The sequence below is a fragment of the Cydia strobilella genome, chromosome 9, assembly GCF_947568885.1.
Source record: "Cydia strobilella chromosome 9, ilCydStro3.1, whole genome shotgun sequence".
Classification (NCBI taxonomy): Eukaryota; Metazoa; Arthropoda; class Insecta; order Lepidoptera; family Tortricidae; genus Cydia; species Cydia strobilella.
The window spans coordinates 4479332-4505711 of record NC_086049.1 but is presented as its reverse complement, the minus strand read 5'-3'; the positions used below and the strand labels follow the sequence as shown (position 1 = coordinate 4505711).

General features: G+C 37.4%; 1 protein-coding gene across 1 annotated transcript in view; it reads right to left on the bottom strand.

Moving 5' to 3' along the window:
• Positions 1-6450: 6450 nt before the first annotated feature.
• Positions 6451-26380, bottom strand: part of LOC134744097 (protein C10-like) — a 195779-nt gene continuing 175849 nt past the window's right edge. Inside the window, exon 3 of the mRNA XM_063677788.1 lies at positions 6451-6461. The gene's annotated coding sequence lies outside the window, so the exon portion shown is untranslated. The remainder of the gene's footprint in view (positions 6462-26380) is intronic.

The following is a 26380-nucleotide window of genomic DNA, read 5'->3' as shown; positions in this document are numbered from 1 at the left end:
GTTGTTCCAAAGACATTTCATTGTTAGAGACTGGGCGGATTTGCGGAAAGAGAAGTCGTGGAAAATGAACTAATACATTCTATCGGGACAATTCTAACAATGCTTATAAGATGTCACAGCGATATGATATCGATCTATCAGTGTCAAAAGTGACTTTTTTGATTGAAGAAATGACACTTTTAAATGACATTGACAGATCGGTATCGTATCGCTTTGACATCTTATAAGATGTCGTCATATTATGTCTCTTCTTTTTCCACACATACTCTAAGTCAGACATAAGTATATTTGGCGTTTATTATGTGTTTATCATCAATATTTGGGAGACAGAGCTTTGCTCGGAAACCATATGGGGCATTTTCTATAAAAAGGGACCTTATTGTCGATGGCGCTTACGCCGCACAGCCGCATCGTTTATAATAGCGTAAGCGCCATCGACAATAAGGTCCCTTTTTATAGAAAATGCCCCATTTAAAAACGTAAAATTGCGCGTTTTCCCTATAAGACCTAGCTAGATCGATTTTTCGCCCTCGATGGGGACATATAGCAAATTTCATCAAAATCGTTAAGAGCCGTTTCCGAGATTCCCAATATTTATGAATATATACATATATACAAGAATTGCTCGTTTAAAGGTATAAGATAAACCTCAAACCTTTTAAATTCATAACTATACAGAGCCTTTTTTTCCTGAGCGAGCTTTGAAATCTTACTGTTTTGACTCTATATAACATGACAAGATTTCGAGTCTAGGTTCATTCCCCGGTGGCAACAACTTACACGCAGTTTATTACATTTTGCGCAATAAATAATGCACAAGAAAAGTTAGTATTAAGCCATCAAAGCTAAGATTTATCTCCGAGGAATGTTATTTAACATCTACACAAATTAATTATTCAAAAATATACGCACGGTACTGGTAAATTTATGAGTTTCAGGTATACAGGGTGGAAGTAAAGCAGTTACCTTTTTTTAATTTGTTTCTACTGTAAATATAGTTTAAGATATGAAATGATTATACACTTGCGATTTTGGCACAAATAGACACCTTGCATACAAACTTCTATGCAAAGGTACCCAAGCGTAGGTACCTATCTGCAGCTGACTAAAGTTACGTCCCAACATGTACCTAGAGGTAAAACTTAGGTTAGGTTAAGTACGTGCCTCACTTCAAGAACAAGTTAAGTAGTTAAAACTAAATGTCATGAAGTTCTGCTAAGTAAGTCAAAGTTTATCGGTTACCGAATCGAAGCACATTTGATTTCCCATTAATATGCAAATGCGAATGACTATGTAAATGACTTTTCAACTTCTAGCAAATGCTCGGAAAATGCATATTTTAATTACACATGTGGGTTGCAAAATTGGTTCAATATCATATAGATATGGTTACGTCAATTAAATTCTGCAGAGAACATATACTTTCGATGTTAAGAGTCCCCGGCAAGATCGGCCGAATTTTACCTTCCCATACAAACAGACTTTCATTTTCATAATAAAATTACGTGTTGGATTATAATTAAACTTTGCACATACAATGACATGAGGTATATCTAGGTTCGTAATTAGTTTATATAGCTCCAGTTTATAAAACAAACGAAATAGAACAAAAACAAGCTTTGTATGTAAAACTTAAATTCGCTGTCGTTTTAACCATGATATCTGAAGCTACATACACTAATTACAGACATAGCATACCTTATCCTATTGTAAGTACAAAGTTTTAGAGCAAACTAGCTACTTGTTTAAAATGAGAGCGTAACTACGTTTGTATGGAGAACCTGAGCTTGAAATCAGGATAACTAGAGCAATAGCCTCTAATCATTAATGATATTATTACGATGAACCCAAAAAATGTTCTGGAATTATTTTTTAAACAAAATGCCGTATAATTTATTTTTATTTTCGGCCATTAAAACCATATTATATGTCCATATTGTCATAAAAGTTCATCAAAAATCGTGGTAAAAGGGAAATCCCGTAACAAACTTAACTTATTAAAACAGCATTTACAGTAAGTGTAATTATATCTTGGTCAATACGCGAAGGAGTTTGGCAATCCGAACTCGTTGCGTGCGGACATCAGAGCCGGCGATGTCTCGAGATTGCACTTATTATAAAATGTGGAGCAGATCGCGGCCATTGACATGACTATTAAGGGGAAGCAATGCTTTGCACTACCTTCGATTATTTGTGACGTTTTCAACTAAAAAGTACCACATTGTCGGTCGATACTACTTACTTACTCCTCTGGCGCAGCGACCCAAAGTGTGTCTTGGCCTTCAACACGACAGTTCGCCACTGATCCCGGTCCTGTGCAGTTTCTCGCGAGTCTTGGACCTGGACACTGGAGCTCGCGCAGATATCTACGTTGGCGATAAGTTGATTTAATTTTGAAGCTTTATAGAAATAGCGTCTTATTGACAACCAACAATAAGTACCCGTTTGGTTGAAAACGCCACATTTTGGTCTTGTAGTATACATACATATAGGTATGGGTTTTTAAAATCCATAATCGTTTATAAAGTTTTTAAATTTCTGCACAAAATGTATCTGTAAAGAAAAGGAGCTGACAAGTTCGTTGGGTAGATAAGCATGCCAATTTGCCTATTTTTGCTCGATAAAGATCATTGTTAGTTTAAAAAATTATTTGATATGATAGAAATCTTTGATGCAGTTAAGAATAATCTTTGTTTACATATTAAAATATGTCCATTGTATCGTGCGTATACTACACACCACACACATACAGTGTATGCACATTGTCATCTAAAGAGAACGATATACAAATATCTGCGGTAATTACACCATACCAAGCCGCTGATTCCACAAGCACGCATGAAATTGTAAAGATATAATCTTTTGAAATTGAAATTGTTCTCTGACCAAACTCTGAGGGGTGAATTGTATCATACTTAACAACATTTACTATGGGGCCAACCCCGAAAACGTGAAAAGAAATCTGCCGTCTCATACATTTCGGTGAATCAGTCAATGTTTTCTATAGAACAGCTGATTTTTTTTCGCGATTTCGGGATTGGCCCCATAGTAAAAGTTGTTCAGTATGACTTACATATCCACCCCTCAGAGATTATGGTCAGAGATAACAATTTCAACGTGTAGATTCAACGTGTAGTTCACACAAACATAGCCAAAACCCTTTCCCCGCTCCCCCTTAACCGTTTCTCCGTCATAAATGATAATGGGGATCCTAATAGGGCGCCGTTAATTTGGCGCGCGCGATCCAATTTCCCTTTAGCAGAGCACCTTGCTCGACTTCCGCAGAGGGCAGAGGATTCATTTCTTGACATATTCATCGATATAAAAGCGGAGGTTACAGGTTTGAATTCCTGTTCGTCCCGATGAGTCTCGGTACGATACATTTTACTCGTAAGGAAGTAAAAACTAGTATTGCCAAACTGCTAAAGTGAACTCCGTGAGATTTTTAGGGCTCCGTAGCCATTATGGCAAAAACAAGACCCTGATAGTTTCCTCATATATGTACGTTTTGTCCGTCCGTCTGTCTGACCGTATGTTACAGCCAATTTACTCGGAAACTATATATAGTCTATTAAAAATATTGTATCCCCAACAACAACTTTTGAACCGGGCGCTCAAAAAATTTTAGAAATTTAATAAATAATTTTATTTCTATTTTAATAGAAAATAAAGTTTAATAAACACTTTCTTTCCACGAAAATTATTTTCAATATCAAGCCGTTAAATTTCTAAAACTTGTATAAATATTTTAGGCAAAAATATAGCACCTTTTAAAACCTAATAATTATAGTTACTGCATTTTCGAAAAAGTCCCTTGTCCTATGCCACCCTGTTCAATTTATTTTCACGGAGTGATCCCTCCGCGCTCTACTCTGTGACATCGGTTAACTCACAGGAGTCCCAGGTACTTCGAAGGTTAGTTGGAAGTAATTTCTGGTGTCTATCTGTCTGACAGTCTTTATCTGTCATCACCATATATAGGCCCTTAGCCTTACCATTCATACATTTGATTCATACCATACTTACTTGTAACACATAAACACAGCCGCCATGCTGGTAAATCTATAGTCCCTGTCACATTACCTTAAGGTTTATTATTGCTTAATTTCTCAATGATTAAGCAATAACATCATATTCACAGCAAATGACAGCGAAAGTCCTTTTCGGAAGCGTGACTTCGATCAACGAACTCAAACTGCAGGAGAAGGCTGAGCGGGAGGTGCGGCGGACACACTAGCGCCACCTAGCGGCAGACCGGTGAGTTACGAGGTTAGCTAAGCTGGCTAAGAGCGCTGTATGTAGAGGCAGAGCAATGGGTAGTTAATACACAGTTTGTGTGGTAGATGGCGTGGAAATCAATAAATATTTGTTATGTAATGTGACGCTAGACGGCGCGTGCATGTAGAAGAAGGTGGTTGAAGTTTCTGATTTATTTTATGAGATTATTTTCAATTGTTTTGACTTAGATAGGTTTTTCTCTTACATTACATGGATTGGTTTAAAAACTTAGAGCCCTAGTATTAGAGCAAAGATGATATAATAGGATAGAGCGGTACTGTCATAGTAAATTTTGTAGCCGCAGTAAATTCACTGCCATCTATTATCAACACACGATTAAAACTAAAAATGAAGATGTATAAAAATACCATTAAATGTACCTATTTATTTATGGATAAATTACTTTCTTTATTGGCATTAATTATTTTTATATGATTTTGACCCATGTTCTTTCACTGATATGTGAAGGTAGGCCAAAGGTAGTGGCGCCATCTGATCGAGAATCAAATTTTCTTGATTTTCAAGGAACGTTTTTTCCTTAGACTGTATCCATCTATTACGGAGTTATATCTATCTTTGATTAGAGCTACCCCAAAAACTCAATTTAATACTTTCTGAACTGAAAATTCGGTTCCTACTGAATTTGTTATGTAGGTTACACCTACCAATTAATTTTCCTCTCTTTGTTTAAGAGCCGGCACAGACGGCACGCCGACGTTGCAGTTGGTGTGCAGTCGGCGTGCAGTTCCCATACAAATTGCAGTCGGGTTGCAGTCCGTCTGTATCGGCCCTTAGCTGTCATAATTTTATACTTACAATATTTATTTTATTTTATTCTGTTCCAGAAATGTGATACGAGTGAGGGAAATGGAAAGTCGTGATCTCGAGAGTTCGTCCATTACGAAAATACATATAATAGTCTAGTATAAATACCTACTTATATAAGAGATATTATAATGTATTTAGAAGACTTTATACTCACTAGAATATAAGGACTCGACATAAAATATATCTTGCGGTGTTCAAAACTTTATTGATTTAGGGTCATTGCGCTAGTTTTCGCCCAGCTGTAGTTTTCGTCCACTTGAATATAAACCAACATTGCCGCACAAATTTGTACTTATTACAAACCCTAATGTTTAAACAATTTATCTATATACATAAAAGTTTTATTTCGCAAGTAGTAAATGAAAACGGTTATATATTATACTTTGCTAATCCGTGAAGTGGACGAAAACTAGAGCATGGACGGAAACTAGCGCAATGACCCTATGAGAGCAGAATTTTATCAGAGAGGGTCAGAGATAAGTAACTAAATAAAGACTGGTAGAGTTGTCAATGCCAATATGTCGAGATATTGCACTACGGTTTGACCTCTAATTGGCAACATAACTTGCCGCTTTGCCTCTACTTTACTCACGCTATACCGCACCTAAAGAGTAAAAATATACGATAATACAAATACAGAAATATAGATAATCATAGCGCAAAACAAATCATACGGAATTAAGAGTTCGATATAAGTCTACATATAACGCCTCGGCAATAAGGTATATCAAAGATGAGGAAATAATTATACTCCTCTGTTGACGAAACTTCCGATCTCGCATAGCTAAACTGTGAAAGGAACTGCCGCCTGCGGTATTTCTGGACCAATACGACCTTCAAACCTTCAAAAAGAGCTTACACCAAACTTAAAGGCTGGCAATCTCCTTGTAACCCCTGTGGTGTTGCAGAGGTGTCCATGGGCGAAGGTAACTACCTACCATCAGGTGATTCGTCTGCTCGTTTGCCTCCTATATCATAAAAAATATTACTTTGCATTACAGGCTATTACCAATCTGTATAATTCACTTATCTCTGGTCCAGTTAAATAAAACGGCTATCATTTATTATAATATGTATAAACTGATAAAAAGTCAGCTCATTTTTGTATTACAATTGTTAGAAATTGTTAAAATACTCACGAATTTATATGTCATAATATATCTAGATAGCTATAAAGGTATTATAAAAAAAACTATTGTAAAAATATATTCTGTGAAAAGTGTTTTATACATTGTTTTGGTTAAGTAAGAATATATTTAAATTTTATAAATGTTTTGGTGTAAGTATGTAGTTTTATATTTTTATTTTATAATAAATTTGTTTCGGAAATCTAATGTGTTAGTATAATTTTGTATCTTTTAGTTTTATCTGGCCCAGTAGTGTCTGTCTGTTTCAATTAGTTATGACTTACTTATGAGGTAATCAAATTTTAAGTAACTAGGTAGGTAGGTAATATCTACCTACTTTTGCTTGAGCTACCTTTGTTTCTATATCCAAGATAATAAAATAACAGAATCCCTCCCCTTATAGGGTTTTTAGTGGGTAAACTGTGGGTCTAATGAGCCTATACGGGAGTCCCACATAACCATCCCAGGCCCGTCCCCGCGCCTGGGTGGTATGCGAAAAGCATTTTCCCCTCTATAAAAAAAAAAAGGTAGGTATTACCTACCTACTTTTGCTTGAACTACCTTTGTTTCTATATCCAAGATAATAAAATAGCAATTTTACACAGCTCTATTCACATTCCCTAACACTGAACGTTTATTTTCGTAATTTTTAATTACTTTCTAAATTTATATTTTTTGTCGAAAATAACCGTAACCGATTATAACCGATTATCGGTTATTTTTCGGGCATAACTGTAACCGACATCGGTTATGAAGTTTGGCCGGTTATTGCATTCCCTATACCAACCTATAGGTACGTACCTAAGCGAACAACTCGCTAACGCGAAGCGTTTAGATTAAAGTAGTAACGTTGAAAATGAGTGCATCATTTCGCCGTTAAACGTAAGTTAGGCGAACCTAGTATAAGTTTAAAATGTACCATACTTTTTTGAAAATTAATTATAAATTAATAAAAAAAAGCGAAGCGGCGCGGCGGGCCCTCGGCCACGGCGTTCGCGTTCGCAACGAGATCGCCCACGTAGGGCACTTCTATAGGTATCAAAGCCTTGATACCTATAGAAGTGCCCTACGTGGGCGATCTCGTTGCGTTTGATTCAAAGGATTGATTCACCCCGCGCTGCATCGCTTCGCTTCGCGTTCGCGTGTTGTGCGCCTACGTAGTACGCTGCATTAGAATTTGGGGACGGCTGTAAGGTATATGTGGCCAAATACGTCTGCGGGAACACGAGCGCGCACATGCCGGTTGTAAAGTAGCTAATATTGAATTGAATTGAATTGAATACATTTATTTCAGAATTACATCCATATTTTGTTAGTATAGCTTAAGAACTAATGTTAAATTTGTACACAATACTACAACTATATATACATAACCTATTTTCTAAATTTACGAAAACCACACGAAAACCTATAACTTGGCGAATCCAATGCGCCATAGGATTCTCCATCCTCTCTATAATGACCTCCAGAATGCTGTTGGTACTGCCCCTGAGCCTGCCCATCATCGAGACGATTTTCTTTCGCATAACCGCGTGAAAATCGTCTGTATAGGCCTCGGCGAACATGAGCGATGCACTGCACCATGTGGGCAGCCCCATCAACATTCTGAGTGCATTATTATATTGCACGCGCAGGGCATTAAAGGCTTTTTTCGTATACTTTACCCACAGGCTGCTTGTGTAAAATGATTGATTGAAAGCTTTGAAAAGCACAATTTTAACCTCTCTTGAGCATCGAGCAAAACCTGTGGGCGAGCATGTTAGACCTTACAGCCAATGCCCTGCGCTCCCGCTCTATATCTAGGTCATCATTAAGTCTTGCGTTATTATATGACCTAGATATTTCACTTTATCCACAACAGAAAGTGTGGTTCCATGCAGTACAACCGGGGGTACCGAGCTTGGCGTGTAACTTCCAGCCTTAAACATTAGCACCTGACTTTTCTTTGGGTTGTACTGCAATCCATGAGTCTCAGCATACGTCTCACAAACCGCAAGCAGTTTCCTAAGGGCACTGATAGCCGGACTCAGCAGCACCATATCGTCCGCATAGCTAAGATTATTGGCACAAACACCATGTAGGTATATAGCAGCCTGTATATGTGCTACTCAGTTCGTCTATCAGCTTGTTTAAAAAGCTTGGGAGACGTAAGCCTTCCTTGCCTCACACCACACTCAAGCTTATACTCTGTAGACATACTATCCGCCCATCTCACCTGTTTCAATTGATTTTGGTACCAGTATCTCAGTATATTTGTGTATACCGCCGGTGTGCCTGTTTCCTTTAGCTTGGTATGAAAGTCATCACTTGTGTTACGAGCCTTAGAAGCCTGAGCCGTCCTGCATACGCTGGTGTGTATTGGCCTTTGTTGTTAGTTGTTACGAGCATGTGACGTAAGTATACCTACTTATAAACATGTCCATAATAATACCAAACATTACAATCGACGCCAGGAAGCCTGAGCCGTCCTGCATACGCTGGTGTGTTTGGCCTTTAGGAATGACGCCCTGCCCGTGATTCGCCTGTCAAACACGTTGCGATACTGACCCTAGCCCCATTGAACTCATGCATAATGTATGACCGATCAAAACTACTAATGCCATCATAGTCTTTAAGTTTTGCAATTGGTATATCATTTGGCAACTGTATGGCATGGACCAGAAGCTTTGAGTAAAGCTACTTGCTATTTCCGCATTCTGTGTAGAAATGAATCCGAGTCGGCAGACCAAAAATAAAATGACTTCTTAGAGGTATTTGTTCTGTCTTTACCCCGTCGGCCATCTGCTGCGGGTGTGTTCGACAAAATGTTGGCCCATCTATATTTATTTCTGTTTAATGCTGTTGCCCTTCTTTATCGTCTATCTTTAAACGTTGAAAAAAGAGAGCATCGTAAGTATTGTTGATTACAAATAGAATAGAAAAACTTGGGGTTGGGCTTATGTGGCTATTGTTTTATCTTATCGTAGTAGTAGAAGGTATACCTTAATACGTAGGTACAGTCGCCATCACATATATCGAAGCGGCCAAGATGTTCACAAATATCTGAACAAAGCCTCTATTATCAAGATTTTTTAAGTTAAAGTGCATAGTTCAGATATTTTTGAGCTCCAACAAATCTCATGACGACTGTGCCTTCTCCAATCATAAAAAGCAACTGTAGAAGTTCTTGTTTCCAGCCCTAAAATAACCACAACAGTGTTTTTTTCTGATATTTAGGATAAAAATCGCTTCCGCATGACGACACAAACAAAGGAAGTTTTTGCGGTTAACTGCAGATAAAAAAGTCATTTTAACTCCTCAGTGACAATAGTTAATTTAGGGTACCGTGGAGAAATCTACCATAATTAAGTGTCACTTAGTTTACCTGAATTGGTTTTCATTAGAAATGACGGAGTTATATTTTATATTTTTTTATATTTGTTTGGAATAACAAAAACACAACTGAATAGGGAAGATTACTGCAAAAATCTGCCGCCAGGATGCAGCACTAGCACCTATCGAAAACCATAGAGTAACTTATACATACCAATACATACTTTACCCTTAACAGTTTTATTACAAGTTTTCACTATATATGACGTTGATGCATAAAGGCGGTTTGTTTACAGAGGGCCTACCGCGAAACGCGAAAATCGAAATTTTGTTATCTGCCTCTCTATCGATCGTATATGTAAGAGTGATAGATAGGCAGAAACCGAATTTTCGTGTTTCGCGGTAGGTTATGTGATTGTACTAGTGACGGCCTCTACGCAGAGTTTCGCGTAATATTCCCTATTGAGAACCTCCTCCTTTTGACATCTTGAAGTCGTTTAAAAAAAGAATTTTAATGCTGTAACAGGACCCGATATTAATCGTAGCTTCACTCTTGGCGCTTGCGACTCTGTTTTTGTAGGAGTTCTTTAACCTGCACAAATCGCTCTCGTCCGGAGAGTCGTCTAATCTAACGATTCACGCGTGAGACGCCGGCGCCGACTGTCACATCGTCACGAACATGAGTAGCGTAGATAATGTAACCGGTGTCAGCATGGTTGCATTTTTGTCACCTGTCACTATGCCTGTCACTTTCGCACTTACATACTTGTTAGAACGTGACAGGCATTGTGACAGGCGATAAAAACGCTACCGTGCTAAACCGGTCTCGTCCATGACTGCTGTCGGTCAGATTTGAACAAAGCTTATAAGATGTCACAGCGATACGATGTAGTGCATAAATTGTTTTCCACCGTATTTTCTCGGAAACTTTCGTATTTGTCATGCTACTTCAGTCAACCCACCATAAAAGATACAGGTCTGTTAGTCAACCTCAGTACTTTTTGTACCGGGACTGATAAAAAAATAGCAAGACACGTTTATACGTTTCCGTGAAAATACAATTTATACGATACTGATATGTCAGTGTCAAAAATGACGTTTTCGATTAAAAAATCAATCGGACCGTGTGTTCAAAGAGTATAATAACTGCGTGTGTTTTCTAATTGAACGTTTCACGCGTTTCAGTTCAGGTTATAACGTAATTCTTTAAAAGTAACTCGTGTAGATTTTAACAAATTATTATTTGCTAAAAATCAAAGCTCAAAAGCTCTCATCGGTGTGAGCGCGTCCAAAAGCTCATTTCGCCACAAAACAACGCGAACAGGGATCATCGCTCGACCGAGGCCTTATAACTGTACGAGTAGAGCCTCCGGTTACGTAACTAGAGGTAGTCCTCGCGCGCCTGCCGACGCAGGAACACGAGTTCGAGTCCCCGACCTGCTAAACTGACCTTAAAGTTGTGTATGTGTTGTGACCGGCAATGACCTTTTAAATGCAAAGCTTTTAAAAGAACTGTTCCTTAAAAATAATAGTTCTTATAATCAATAATTGTTATACAGATTACTATTAAAATTATAACATAACCTACCGTATCATAATATAATAAAGCCTGTGACTGAGTCAATGTAGGACCAGTTAACTTTTGTTTGTGCTGAACGTGTCATGACGTTGCTGTGACAACATGGAGATACTAAGGTTTGTTTACGAGTATATCTTGTTTTTTTTTTATATAATATCATGGTGGCAAAATATACAATCAATAGGGAATATTACGCGAAACTCTGCGTAGGGGGCGCCAGGGCGCCACTACCACAATCTGAGGGTCTATCGTAAAACAAGAATAGTTATTTGTTATACAAGTTGTATTTTACCCGCGAGTGTAGAATTGAAACACGAGCAAGCGAAAGGATTCTATAGTTGAACCACGAGCGAAGCGAGTGCTTCTAAAATAGAATCCTGAGCGTAGCGAGTGTTTCAACACACGAGAAGTAAAATACATTTGCGCCCGTGTGTAACACAAAACTTTTCACCTCACTATAGCGAGGAAAGTGCAACATCCACAGGCGTTAGATCATCTTCATCACTGGAATCACTCATTTCTTTACGATATTATAACAGAAAACTCTGGAAGTAGTGTATTTTTACGCGAGTCGGTGAGAAAAGGTTTTAAGTAAAAAAATGTTGACAATGTTGACATTTCTGATGTATGAAATGTCAACGATGCGTTTTGAAATTGCATCGACTCAACTTGTGCGATCTGCAGAATTATATTTAACATCATTATAAAAAAACAAACGTTTCTTATGGAATTTTAAGGTTTATGACTTAAATATCATTAAATAAAGCTAAATTTGGTATTTTTTATTAGATTCTCAAACCATTTATTTAATGATAATTAATATCGAACGAACCATTATCATGAGCGTTTTACGTTTGTTATCTGTCAAGCTACTTAAACACGCTCCATCCAAGGTCAAATTACTTTCCCCACTAGTGGATAAAACGCGTTTTTCCCCGCTTGTATTGAAGGATAAACGACAACTTTCCGAGCTAGTGAGGGGAAAAAATTCTTTTCCCCTCACTAGCTCGGAAAGTTGTCTTTATTTAATGATTTTATGTCATAAACCTTAAAGTTCCATAAGAAACGTTTGTTTTTTAATAATGATGTTAAATATAATTCTGAACGCACGAGTTGAGTCAATGCAATTTCAAAACGCATCATTGACATTTCATACGTCAGAAATGTCAACATTGTCAACAAAATTTTTACTTAAAAACTTCTCACGTAAAAATACAGAATTTCCAGTTTTTTGTTATAATATAGTAAAAAATGAGTGATTTCAGTGATGAAGATGATCTACCGCCTGTGGATGTTGCACTTTCCTCGCTATAGTGAGGTGAAAAGTTTTGTGTTACACACGGGTGCAAATATATTTTACTTCTCGTGTGTTGAAACACTTGCTACGCTCAGGATTCTATTTTAGAACCACTCGCTTCGCTCGTGGTTCAACTATAGAATCCTTTCGCTTGCTCGTGTTTCAATTCCACACTCGCGGGTAAAATACAACTTTGCACCCTTGTATAACAAATAACTATTATCTAACATCTCTGTCACTTGCATATTCGAGCGATAAAGAGGCAGATAGCGAATTTTCGGATTCGCGTTTCCCGGTGGGTCCTCTGTAAGCAAACCGCCTTGATGCATCAATGTCATATTTTATTATCTCTGAAAACTTGTCAAAACCTGTTAAAGGTACAGTATGTATAAGTTACTCTATGTTTACTAAAAAGTTTTAGTAAATAAGTAATTAAGTTAACTCAGACCACATTTTTCCACCCTGCGGGCGATTTTCGACGTGATAGAGCACCTGTCACTTTTTAAAGCCGCTTGATTAATTTAATACATGTCATTATCACGCTATTGTGTAACCGCGACCACAATACGCCCGCTGGAGCCAGTGCAAGCATGTATATAGTACATTATATTGAATTTACTAAATAACCAAAACAAAACCTTCAAAAATAATCCAGTTTATATTATTTGTAAGTAAGATATCCGCAACGCAGGCATCGTCAGGTGGCTGCAAATGCAAATCAGCAACACGCTTCGTCCCAAACAAACTAATGATGATATCCGCAACACTTCACCATTTTTAAGCAATAATTTAAGTCATTTCATAATTAATCCGCATTACCAACGTCAAACATTAGACATACGTATCAGGTAATTGACATTACATAAAACAAAGTTATTTTAGTGTACATAGAAATAAGGAAAGGTATATAATATTTACATCCTTAAAAGTTCAAGTACCACTTTCGCATATCCACGTGCGTCAACGTTACATAATGTTTATGTTTTCCCGTATCTCCAAATGCGGATATGTGGCGTTACGTTACATAAATAAAAGTTTACAAAGCTTTTACCTACTTTACACTTAGTCGAGACAATTGACAACATATCCCGTAGATTTCACACTAAGTGATTATTTCAAAGGAGATTGCTCACACAAAATACGGCGGCTCACATAATAGTACATTTCGATGCTAGTGCGGAAAGTATGTCATTACTTCACGAGTACCGAGATATCTTGCCACAGACTCGGGATGAGCGAAGAATGACATTTCCGCACGTGTATCGAACGACGTTTTTTAATACAGTTGCGAAAAAATAAGAAAAACAACAAGTAAGGAATTCGAAACTTTTATATTATTAATTCTGTGGCATCATTGACATTGACATTATGAAGAGGTGTTTTTTTAGCTGGGTGTTATTATTATTAATCCCACTTCAATGAAAGTTTTTTTTTTGTAAATGCATGTTCTATAAAACAGAAACAATTGTAAAAATAAAACATTGTACTATAATTACCCAAATATCGTTAAGATTATTTGTGTATTGTACATTTATAAAAAAAATATCGAATGTTGCCTTTAGAAACATGCAGAAAGAACAAACGCCTCTTCTTTGACAGGCGTTCCTTTCCATTCAGACAACTTATTAAGAACGGTTTTTCAATATTCAATATAAAAAAAATTGACGTGTTATAATGATGAAGAGGTAAGTAATAAAATATAAAATATGTATATTTTTCGTATTCTTACATTAACAGTAGGTTTTTATGTTGATTACGACGTTTAAAGGAAACTAATATTAACACTCATCAATAAGTAGTCATGAATTGGAACAAGTATAAATTTAAAAAAATTGGAAAAGTAAAAAGCACTAGTTCGCGAAAACCAACTTTCCGCACGCTAAACAGCTACGTAAAGTAGCACTTTTTGAGCAACTGTATTAAAATAGTTATTTACGATACAAGTGCGGAAAAGAGAAAATTCGAAACGAGTGGCGATAAATTAAAACACGACCGCAGGGAGTGTTTTAAATCGACACGAGTTGCGAATTACCTTTTCGCACGTGTATCGTACAACGTTTTACAGTACATATGGCCCTTTAAACTTTCGACATATGGACGAAAAGTGCTCTTTACGCACTAGTGCGAGAAAGTAGCACCATATGTACTGTAAAATATATTTCGGCGGTACGGGCTTACACGCGCGTTATTTTTCTCTACATTTGGTCTATACGAGCTTACTCGCGCGTCGTAAGCTCGTATTAAACGTTAGTCTGAAACCCCCTAACACAAATGTAAGAGAAATAATTTTATAGCCGACAATTACTCACTGAGAATACCTATTACATCAAAATGCAATATGTGAACTCCAATTCAGGCTATGAGACATTAAGCCTATTTCCGATCTTTTTGTCATGTCAAACACATTATATGGAGTTCCACGTATATCATGACAATCATATAAATCCAATTGTTATACATTCACACGCATAGTTGTCTAAATTGATAAAAAAAAACGTTTGTGTGGCAACCGCTATTAAACTTTATTGTCTCAATATTGATCAATATTATGCAATCATTTACATTTGGTCTTAAGCAACAACCAAAACCTTAAATTAAAACCAAAAGTAGATAGAGTTAGACCGAGGTAAGTCTGCAACGATTTTGATAGCACACGCAGTGCAAGTGTTATTTTTATACGTCATAATTTCATAGAAGTTTGACGTTTAAAATAACACTTCCACTGCGTGTGCTGTCACAATCGGTCTGACTCTAGAGATAGTAATATCACTGATAGAGAAAGTTAACTTTCCTCGATTGATGGCAGTAGAAAGCTTTTGTTTAAGTTATATATTTATATCGTGACAAGATTTCCGCAATTACTATATCTATTAATGATTCTCTGTGAATAGTGTTCGCTTAGATGATTTAAGAAAAGAAAACCCTTAGTTTTTTTTTATAGTTTGCATTAGCGAATTGTTAATTTTTTAAATAATACATACCATACAATTAAGATAGAACATTTTAGGAAAAACGATTTTCATAAATTAGTTATGATTGACACACTAGGTACTCCCCGACAAACAAATTATTAATAAAATAAATATTTACTTTTCAGATACAAATACATCTTTGCAATTCTGACTTTCTTCTTGAAAAATGTCAACAACGAAAGAACTTCAAACTACAATAGCACAGTACACACGACTCCAAAATGTCCATTTACTAAATTAGTAGAAGAAATATTCAAAATGAGAAATCAAACTAAACTAAGTGATATTAATAGTGAAGGAAAATTAGTGCTCAACTCTATAGCCGATGTGACAACTGATGTTAAAAATTCAAATAAATCAGTACAAGATGCTCTAGTAAATGATATAATAGCATCCATAAATAGAATTAAGAATAACATTACTCAAGGAAACGATGAAGAGAGAAATCTAAATGAAGCAATAATACTAAATTTTCCTAATCAATTAAAAAAAGCTGAACGAAGGAATGATGAAATAAGTATAAAAGGAATAAAAAGTGGTATTGAAGAAAAATTCGATGTCAAACTAAATATATCAAAGCACAATAACAAAAAGAAATCACCAGAACCCAGTACTACTACTACAGAAAGAACAAACTACGTCGAGATTTTGACAATTGAACCAAATAATACAAATATTAATAATACCACATCCCTTAACATAATAGAAGTACTGAAACATCTCATGCCGATGTTTAATAGTACCATGACTAAAGAACTACACAACATAACTATAATAGAAAGAGATCATAGCAAAAATCATTCATTTTCCGCTACGAAGAATGTTTCTACCATTGTAGTTACTTACTGTGATAACGAAAACTATACAAAAGCTAATGTATCGTTCCAGAATACAGAAACAGATTTAAAAATGCCTGACAATGGTACAGATGATGATTACTTGATTGATGATGATGACGAATATGATTATAACGATTTTGTGCCTGAAGTCAACTTAACTAAAAACGAAAAGAAAGATATAATGGAAGCAGCTGAGTACGGAATGCAGAAAATGCATGAGTTATATGCAGTTATGGAACCAAAGTTATATTCTATGGGTATGTTTGCATTGTGACCATATATTGTAAATATATGCCCCAGTATTTAACATTGCCCCATTTTATAATTTTTAGGGTTCCGTACCCAAAGGGTAAAACCGGGACCCTATTACTAAGACTCCGCTGCCCGTCTGTCCGTCCGTCCGTCCGTCTGTCCGTCTGTCCGTTTGTCCGTCTGTCCGTCTGTCTGTCACCAGGCTGTATCTCATGAACCGTGATAGCTAGACAGTTGAAATTTTCACAGATGATGTATTTCTGTTGCCGCTATAACAACAAATACTAAAAACAGAATAATATAAATATTTAAATGGGGCTCCCATGCCTCCCATGCAACAAACGTGATTTTTTTGCTGTTTTTTTCCGTAATGCTACGGAACCCTTCGTGCGCGAGTCCGACTTGCACTTGGCCTGTTTTTTTTAAAGAGGCTGTCAATACCTAATCCGCGTACACTGTTAAAATATATTAATGAGGGTAATGACCATATCCTTTACAGCAAAAACTTAAATTCACCTAAATATTATAAATTATATCCAGCAAGTATGAGAGGACTCTAAAATGGAGTAAATAATGCCAATCTCAATCTTGGTGACAAACCGCCGGTTGTCAAATACTAGAATTACGCCGTCAAAGATTTTATCAATTAGCAAAAGTTTATGCAGTGCAGATTTTTAGTCAATATTGGTTTCACATTACATAGCGGTGCTGTCGGCAAATTGATAGAGTCAGACCAAGATAACTCTGGGGCGATTTTTACATCACCGACGTTCAGTTATTTAAACGTCATAATCTCATAGAGGTTTGACGTTTAAAATAACACCTGCACATCTGGGCTACAAAAATCGCTGCAGAGTTATCTTGGTCTGACTCTAACTCCATTCTTCAGTTTTAATGTCGTCTTTAAATCCTTCCATCGTCGTCTTTATTAGTTAATAATTGTACATATGTGTCGTTTTCAAGCAAAAGGCACCACATTGTCGCTTGCCATAAGGACGCTGTAACAGGTTACTCGTATCATAATTGAGTTATTCTATGTAAGCAATGTATGGGAAAATGAAACAAATTAATAAAGTTTTCAAACTTGTGTGGCACGATACATCTAGGTGTACTCTTTAAAATTCACCACTCTCCCCCACCCGATCGTACGATGTGGTACCTTTTGCTTGAAAACTTCACATATTTTCATTGTCATAATGTCACAACTTCCAGGCCTGTGGTTAGAGGACTCCAACCCCGCCCGGTACGTGGCCGCCTTCAACGCGCCCTCGGAGGATGCTGCCAAGTTCTACCGCTACGGTTATGCTTCGCTGCAAGCTGCTGCCAAGCTGAAACAGCTCACCAGGTATGTTGGAAACTATACGAGACTATAACGGCCCGGCCACGACATCGCGCGGCTGCCATAGATGGAAACGAAAGGTCCGATCGCTGTCTCGCTCCAACCTATGGCCGCCACTCGCCGCTGTCGCGATGTCGTGGCCGGGCCGTAACGCTACATCAAATGCCTCTCCAGGGAAATCTGGGTGCGTTTGAGACAATTTGCATTTCGCCAATATTTCAATATTTTTGTTAGTGTTTAGTGTCTGCGAGAAAAGGGTTTTTATCGGAGATCATGTATTGATTACGTAACAATACGAAAATTTTGACTCCAAATACGTAACCTAACCTGGTAGTAAGTAGCAAAGAGATACTTAACTTATTGATTGTAGAAGAGGTCCTACATAGATACAATGCAAATTTCACAACCTTTTGAAGTTTTGAATTTGTCTTACTCCGGTTAAAATTAATGACAAATTCAAAGTGCTTGGTTCGATTTGCGACTATAAAAAAAAACTTATTTACCGGTTCGTCGCTAGTCGCTTGACTCACGCGCCTGGCCTGGCTCACCAAGACTAATTGAATTTTCGATGCAAGAAAGAACTAAAACCTATTAAACTGCGTCTACAAAAACTGGCACAACGCAATACTGTTTATTTAAAACACAAAATACTTTTGACCAGAAGTATGCTAAGCATAATTATATACATCGCCAATTCGCCATCTATCGGCAAATCGGCTAACTAATTTGCGAGACCGGTAGTAGGTATGTATCCTTTGTCATGTGAACTACCTACTTCTCGGTAGGCACCGTAATATCGTTGACAGTATTGATATTGTTTGGACTATTACAGTGACGTCTTATATTTTCGACGTTTTACAAATATCAATATAAGTAGTATAAAACGATAGTGTACCATGTCAAAATAGTACTTACCTACCAAATTCAAGTATAACAAACCTGAGGGCCTAATACCAACATCAAAAAATATTATCTACTTACCGAGTTTACCTTTCGATCAAACAGACAAAAGCGATAGAGGCAATTTTAGATTTTTCGATGTTGGCGGTAGGTCCTCTGTACCTAAAATAATTTGTCAGATTTGGTTTTGACAAGCAAAATGCAGGCCCGGTTTGATCGATAGATAGATAAACATTTATTTGGCTCTTGCAACAACACACAGTATACATACACTTACCGACAAGTTTTTGCTACTTAATTCTGTTACGCCTTACACTAAAATTTAGTGACTAAATACATTATGAAATACCTAAGCAAATAGTTAACCCAAAATAAACGAACCGTAACATGACACTTTTTACCTGCAATTAAATTGTATTATGAATATTATGATACCATTACATTGAATTACTTAACAAACTTCTTGCTACCAATTTCATACGATTTTAGTAAAAGCTTTAACAATATTACTTAGATTAAATTGATTAAATATATAACTAGAGAGCATGACATCGATGACATAAGATTACTCGGGTTAAAATATTGCTTATCAATCTTGTAATATCAGGTAATTAATACAAGTTCATAATTATTAATTTTATCGCTTTATTATTACATACAAGGTAACACCTCGGCAGGGATTTATATAATAGCATGTGTAAAAAAATTGGACTTAAGTAAATAAACAGCAATTTTAACCCTACTTAGTAAAAATAAGTGACGCTAAAATAGTCAACTGGTTTGATAAACATCTCGCCTTTTTATACTAAATGTAATTACTGTTCTATATGGCGAGTTGGCGACGAATCATTTAACAGAAATGCGTGGTTTCTTGGTAGGGAATTAACATTTGAAACCTGTGGAGCATTTAGGCACCTTCGAAGTTTTAATTTGTTAAGTGATTTATAAGAAATTAGCCTAGATTTTAGTCGTAAATAACACACCCATGTGTGTGTAACCAATTCCTTGCCGAAAAACGGCGAATTAACCATGTAAATCTATCAGCAGATCGAAATCGTAGAAAATGAACAACATATATTATTTGGATGCTGCAGCACCCAGGCCTCTTTTAAATGCGTTTAATATGGAGTCCTAACAACTGAAAAAACAGGAGCAGGCGTTATAAATCATTGGTATAGCATAATAACTCCATAAGTCACATGATAACATATTCGTTAAAACGCAATTTCAAGTTCTTTTTATGATTCGATGCTCACCCAAGTCGTTGATGAACAGATCCCAAAAGCTTTTAAAATCTTAACCATAAAAGCAACTATGTTTCTGATAATGGTAAAAGGACCCAGCTACATCCCTCGGACCCCGGGCCACATACATCACTTTGGCAGAATCCAACAGGTTCAGGGGCAGAAGCGAGAAGGCTAAATGAGTTGAAGAACCGAGGAGAAGGCGTGTTATTTATCGCGTCATAAGAAAGCCTTATTCTGGAACATATTTGGCGCAGTTCTGGGTCTAATATATCCAGGTTTAATTCCTTTTGATATTTAGAGTGGTATACGCTCACATAGTCCAGGGGCGTAGCTAGAGGGTATGGCGCCCGGGGCAGTCACCAAATTTGCACCCCCTGACGACTGACAAAAGTTTCCCTGCTGCTGCCTTTTGCTTATTTTGGCGCCCCCCTTGGATGGCGCCCGGGGCACTTGCCCCCCCCCCCCCCCCCTAGTTACGCCACTGCATTAGTCGCATGCTTGACAAGTAATTCGTGGCTACTAACTATGTGAGTTATGTATGTCACTCGTCGGTTCAGCGGATACATCAAAATGGTATGTTGCAACGATTCGTCCTCGAGGAACGCGTCGCAGGCTGCCATACAATTTAACACTTTAAACTCTCGCGTTTTGTCGGGTCTAAAGCGAGGTTTAGACTAGCAAGAACTTGCATGCAATTTAAGTTACATTGCCGACTACTAAAGTAAACTGTATTCAAAAGGTTGATCAGATACCGCAATGTAATGAAAATTGCATGCAAGATCTTGCTAGTAAACCTCGCTTAACGCGCGCGGGGCTAGTGCAATGCAACCTAGTTGAAACGTCGGAAAAAAGGTAAAATAATGAAATTTAATCGCGTTCGACCCGGTAATGACATTAATTATGTGCCATACTATTTATAACTAACTTACAGTTGTAGTCAATTACAACTAAAGAGTTTAAGTACTATAGCGACACAGGACAGGCATAACCCGAGCAATCGTTTTATTTACGGAAAGGATCATGTCAGGTGCACTGGGGAAACTTCGAAAGCGGAGTAAAGGATGACTCACGCTAGCCCAGGCCGGGCCCGGGTCGAGGCGTCTGACATGTCATTTTCTATGACGGCTGATCGGTGATCACGTAGTGCTTTTCATAGAAAACGAAGTTTAGCGTGAGTCATCCTTAGTTTTGTAAATGACAAATATCTATAAAATACCAAGGCATCTTGCATAGTGTCGCTACAATAAACTAGTTCTAGTTTAGTAGATTGACACTTTTATAATTCCTGCTTTGTAAGTTATCCCAATGCACCTTAGTTAGGTACTTTATGCAGTCTATTCCCAAGAAAATCCCGAATGATGCTTTCTGAATAAGTAGTTACGTTTCAACACAAAAATGAGATTAACCCAAACTAAGTCTAACCCGATCCGAGTCGGATTGAATACCTTAGTTCAATAATCGGTCTCTATGATTTGTATAGCAGTTGGCGTTAAAGCCAACGAATTCTGAACTGCGCCAGAGTGGAACGCTCTTTAACATAACCCGTTGCTTGCCCAACCGCTAGATGGAGACGTTTAGGTACAAATGTCTAGTTTTCAGGAGTTCACGGCTAACTTGGACGCAATATAGTCTTGAAATACCCTTTAGAACTCTTTCCCCACCGCTTTGCGTAGGTACTTAAGACAAAAGCAGACGACCGTTTCTCCATGCAAACTTAGTTCCCATTTTCCTCTCTTCAAGTTTCAAGTCTTTAGCCCTAGTAATAAGGTCAATTTACGCACTAGAAATCAGTACAAATGTAACATTGTAACTGCAAGTAGCGCCAGCACAATAAGCTATAGCAGATCTGCGGGCGTATTATGGTCACGCTTATCATACATGACATGAACATGATTTGCATGATACAGCATCCTAAGCTACTTTTTGAATCTCCAAGTAAATAAAAATAAGAGACTAGCTATATTATAAGAATAAGAATAAGAAAACATTTATTGCCACACAACAAAAGAGAAATTACAGGAATATATTTACAAATAACATAAAAAATTGGATTATGACATATCATTGTGCGATAATAGTGGTCTCCCCAAATATATCGGGTCTAGCGTGAGTTATCCTTAATGGTTCCCTCACATGTATGTCGACGCGCATTCGGCAAAATCCGATAGGAAAAAGCTAGAGTGAAAAAGCCGTCGACGCGTCGGCAGGCGCCGGCCGATGCGAGCCGAGCCGAACGACGACTTTTTCGCTCATATTGCACAGACAAAAAGCTTTTTCTTATCGGATTTTGCCGATTCCGCTTCGACATACATGTGGGGGACCCCTTAAGGATAACTCACGCTAGACCCGTCCGGGTCCGGGCCGAGGTTTTCTATAGAAAGCATCACGTGATCACCGACCCGTCATAGGTAACGAAGTGTCGGAAGCCTGGGACCCGGACCGTTCTAGTGTGTCATCCTTAAAACTTTACTTTCCGCATTTAAACTAAGTAATTTAATCAATCTGGAAATTACATATATGTTGCAACACTTGTATTAGGATTACCTTACGATTTCCATTTTAAGTTTTAAGTATACGACTGCCCGAGATAGCATATAACCGGATGATATTTGCACTCTGAACCGTTATTACCTTTGATGTTTTAACTATAGACAAGGATAACTTGATAATATGAACTGAATTCATACATATAAGCAGGTATATTAGCATTTTCTGCATTATTTACTAGGAGGATATAACCAAACGGAGTAGCCATTAACAGGCGTTCCCCTCTGTCGAAAATAGTCGGCCAATGGTCATACACAATGTATGGACTGACGTTTATCTGACATGGCTATTTTGACGTTACGTATACATTTGACGTTCCCCTCCCCCGCAAAAATTGGCAGACTTTTTTGTACAGCAAATTACAAACAAGGCGTCTCCGTTGGTTATATCCTCCTAGATTATTTAGTCGTACAGTCGATTCACCACCAAAGCTAACAGAAATTAGAACACTTATTACCTATACAAGTGATATTATTATGGCTGATCATACTCTGAGGGGTGCATAACTCATACTGAACAACTTACTTTGGAGCCAACCCCAAAGTCCTACTTTTTATGAAATTGTCATCATCGCCATCTTACAATCATCTGACCCTGACCCTTTAATCTTGTCAATTCTTGGAATATAAGTTTCCCAAGCGGACCCCAGGCACGGTGAGCCGTGGCATAAAGACAGAAAAAAGGTAGGATTACTAATATTACCGTAACACTAAATCAGCGTTAAAATTGTGCAAGTAATATCAGTCACAGCCCAGAATCAAACCTAGACTAATCGAGACTACACCTAGCCGATGCCGATTACATGCACGAAATCCATTGCCGGATTAACCATTAGGTAAACAAAGTAAGTAGTTGCTTAGGGCACCACGTCTAGGGTCTTTAGCCAGCAGTTTTGTTTTTCGCAGTTTAGAGGACAACATTAAGCCTCATCCCAAAACGAATAAGAGGCCAATTCAAACTAAAATTTTGACATCTAATGATGTCAAGGATGTGAAGGAGAAGGCAGAGGACCGACACACATGGAAATCGCTCCACCGAGAAGAGTCTTCTCTTAAATATATGATGATGATGAAATGATATCAGTTTGTTATCGTTCGCTCGACTACGAACGTAATAAACGGGCGAATGACATCATTTCAATACCTCCTAATAAGTATACAGAGGCAAGTGCAAAATCAGGATTTTGCAGGAGAGCGGTTCAAAGGTACAACGGAACGTAACTTCCTTATTTGTTAATGTAGTTCCATAAAATTTTCGATTTGTTCTAGCTAAATGTTTTTGGACAATCTTACACAGATCGATCTAGCCCCAAGCTAAGCAAAGCTTGTACTATGGGTACTACTAGTACCCATATCGTTTATACGTATGCATATCGTCGCCTAGTACCGTACTAGGCGACGATATGCATACGTATATAGATAAATACATTCTTATATACATAGTACATACCCATGACCCAGAAACAAATATCTGTGTTCATCATACAAATAAATGCCCTTACTGGGATTCGAACCCGGGACCATCGGATTCATAGGCAGGGTCACTACCGAATAGGCTAGACCGGTCGTGTAAAGTACAATTTAAAGTAGAATTGTATGTTACCTAATTACCAAAACATTTAAAATTTATCAAAAAATTGTAATTTAAATTGTTATTATCAGTTATTTTACCACGTGGACCCAGTGAGTTGTATGATTTTTTTACCATCCTCCGCGTTAACGGTGGTGCAAGTGACTTGCCTGTATACAATGTTGGAGTATATAAAATGATGTTAGTTGTATCCAAAACGTACACGTACGTTGTTGTACGTCACTTCATTTCCAAAACTAATACGAAATTCGGCATGAAATTTCAGTGGAAGGTAAATATTGGTATTTTAATCCAAAACATGTAAAAAACGTAAAATCATAAAATTGTCACTTGCCTCAGCCTTCGAGCAACGCCGGCTTCCGACATGTCGGAAGGGAGGAGCCAAAGCGATATCTTACCGTACAAATCTTTTTGCGGGGAGAAACGTGCACACAGTCGCACTTCTCACTCACATACAAAATCCACTGTAATGACGACACAAATACATAGAAAATGACACACGTCAAAGACAAATCTTGCACATCTCGGTCTCTTTTTGTGTACGGACGAGTCACAACACGCATAGCCATAGGTACAATATAGCAATATTAAATAGAAATTATAGTTTTAAGTAAACAATGTAATAGATTAAGACGTAGCTTTAAGATAACATTTGCATGCTTAACCAGCAAAATATGTCACTGTACGGGAAAACCTTTCCAATACACCTTTGTAACCATATTTTATGCAAATAAAAGAATTTTTAATTTTAATTTTTAATTTTAATTTTACAGTTGTACCTATGCTTTGGCAGAGGGGAAATAGTACGAATGCCGTCTCCCTTCCCGGTGTTGCTCGAAGGCCTCAGTATACTTAGGTCATTTTTACTTCAAAATGTAAGTTCGAATTGGCCTCTAGGATCCCTTTTGTGTTAAAAAGTTATTGTAATCTAAAAATTTTGCCAGTATTTTCTGTAAAAAAATCACCTAATGGGAAAGAGGATGCCAAAAATGTATTTGTGTCGTAATTTTTTTTTTCATATTGCGTGTTTTATTAGCTTATTCTGTGTTACAATTTATGAAGTAATTAAGAATGTCAAACTTAGATTAACTTGCTTTAGATCTTCAGACAAAACACCGCTGGGCGTAAAAATTATCATTCCATTGTTACAAGCTAAAAGGATTAGGAGTTGCGTCAGGACAGACAACTGCACAAACAAGCGTGGGACACTCAAACCTTGAACTGAAAACTTAAACCGATTACAACGATAACTTTGTTATTATATTCAGCATAAACTTAGTTACTTATTAATACTATTATGGTTGTGTTTATCGTGCGCGATATGACATGATATAAATACCTACCTAGCGCTCGTTTCTTATAAAGTGAGGTGTCAGAATGTGATAAATATAGCATGTTTGATATTGTATAATGTCGAGACTGCCTTTAGCAGTATTTTACTCTGAGCTAGCCACAGGTAAACGCAAGGCTGGTGGGCAGTACCTGCGCTACAGGGATATCTTAAAACGCCAACTTTTGGCCACCGGCATATCATGCGAGTGAGGTGAGTGAGTGAGAGAGGAGATTGCATCTCGGAGATCGGACTTGCGAACTGCTGTCTTGAACTTCGAACACACCCGACTTGAAGAACTTGCCACCAAATGCCAGCTCCAAAAAACTCGGCCCAAGCCCTCCTACCATGACACATCCAACGCATCTGGGCAGCTCTACTGTGTTTTCATGTTTTGTGTTGTCGCACTTCATAACCAAATTTGGATTTGCAAGCCACACTCGCGCCTATGCACGTAATAGTTAAGACCTTTTTTTAATTTGTCAGGATATCGCCGTCTACAGATACGTCTGGGAGGAGTGGGAGGACATCATCATCATCATCAATAAGGCTGATAAACGTGACTATTATTAATACGCGTGACATAGAGATATGACTTTTGTCGTAATTTACACTATAGTGGAGTCAATATAAAGTTTAAGTTACATTAAATGCACACTCAAATTTTTCTACATGGGTGAATTCTATATCATATTGAATACCCGTCTGTAAAGTAACAACTTGATATCAGTTCCCGTTTTTGAGAAATAAAACTTTTTTTAAAATCTATTATACTACTTAAACAATAATTCCCACATAAGATATTTTTCGTAGAAAGGGTTATGTAGCTTATACGACTACACGGTCAGAATATCTCTCGACAATAATGTAAATTATAGATTTATTGAAACAAATTATTATTTTGTAAGTTTTTCATGACCGAGGAACTCCCACACCGAGAGAA